The sequence below is a fragment of the Budorcas taxicolor genome, chromosome 4, assembly GCF_023091745.1.
Source record: "Budorcas taxicolor isolate Tak-1 chromosome 4, Takin1.1, whole genome shotgun sequence".
NCBI lineage: Eukaryota > Metazoa > Chordata > Mammalia > Artiodactyla > Bovidae > Budorcas > Budorcas taxicolor.
In genome coordinates, this window is record NC_068913.1 from 94,632,254 (window position 1) to 94,632,755 (window position 502).

Consider the following 502-nt stretch of genomic DNA (forward strand, 5'->3'; position numbering starts at 1 on the left):
TCCTTAGCCTCCACCATTCAGGCTTACGGGGAACTGCTGGCTCCCATCGCCTGCCCTATCTAAGAACCTGGGTTCCTTGTAATTAAATGTCAACTGAATTACGAGATTTTGTGGCTTTTCACTTGTTCAGCATCTCACAACACAACCAGCACAGAGTGGGTCCCCTCTAACCAGGTACTCACTAAGGGTCTGGCTCCTGCCTACAATTTCTAACCCTGCCAATGACCTCAGCAATGAGGTCAGCTCCTTGTGTGGCCAGCCAAGTCACAAATGGATTGTTCTGTCCACACTCACCCTAATCTCCAGGAACTCATTTGAGCATAGAGAAATTGAATGATCTGGGTGCTGTGTGTGAGGGGGGCCACATGGATCCTGTGAGGAGGATGCCCTGAGAAGATCTGTGTGTGGGCCTTCATGGCTTAGTTCTTACAACTTCTTGAGCTATTCACCCTCAGAGATGACTTAAAACCATCCAGGCTCCTAGCAGTGAACTGAAAGGAGT